The sequence below is a fragment of the Mchenga conophoros genome, linkage group LG14 (genome assembly GCF_057382185.1).
Source record: "Mchenga conophoros isolate Kocher_MC1m ecotype Shallow Benthic linkage group LG14, M_conophoros_male_GT1.1, whole genome shotgun sequence".
NCBI lineage: Eukaryota > Metazoa > Chordata > Actinopteri > Cichliformes > Cichlidae > Mchenga > Mchenga conophoros.
Genome location: NC_140539.1, coordinates 35,850,621 through 35,851,406, shown reverse-complemented (window position 1 = coordinate 35,851,406; position 786 = coordinate 35,850,621).

The following is a 786-nucleotide window of genomic DNA, read 5'->3' as shown; positions in this document are numbered from 1 at the left end:
TTGGGGTCAGAGAAATGAGGTGAAACTTGCCCTCAGAGTCACACTCAGATTTTGGATGGAAGAGGCAATCACCTCCTCTGCCAAAGCAGATCCTGAGCTGAGGAACATGCAGCTTACTCTCCATTAGTTCCCTACAGCGTCTCTGATCATTCTGATTTCCTGTTGGTCGTCCTGGAGAAGGAGAAAACCTGCCCGGAGACGCCCCTGCTGCACAGGCTGCTGGAGGAGAATCAGCAGGTGGGCGAAGACCGAGAACGCTGGACAGTAAAACTTGATTAGATATCAGCTGCCTGCTGGGCTCAGGAGGTGAACCAATCAAAGTGGCTTCACCTAAACATGCGTGCTAGGATGCAGCAAGCTGAACAGCCGATAAAAGGACTGGACTGTGATGGACACCGGACTAACACACACGACCACGCCCTGCTCAAACCGGAGAGAAGAGGAAGATGAGGAAACTTCAGAGATCACAGGCTGCATTTCGCACAGACATTCAATGCTGGAACAAAAACTTCAATTCCTTTTATAAAACTGTACATACTGCAGTTTTCTTTCAACCCAGAGGCATCACTTTTATTCCTTGGATACAGAATACAAAAACCAAAGCATCCCCACTCATCCATGTGTGTTTAAACGCCACAGTTTCAACGCTCCGGCTGATGCGAGCTGAGAAAACAGACTCACTCTGAAGCTCTTGGCCCGCTGAGGTATGAGAGAGCGGTTTCACTCCAAAATAAACCATCAGAACAAAAAAGAAAAAGAAAAAAAGAGACAGTTTCATTCACAAAC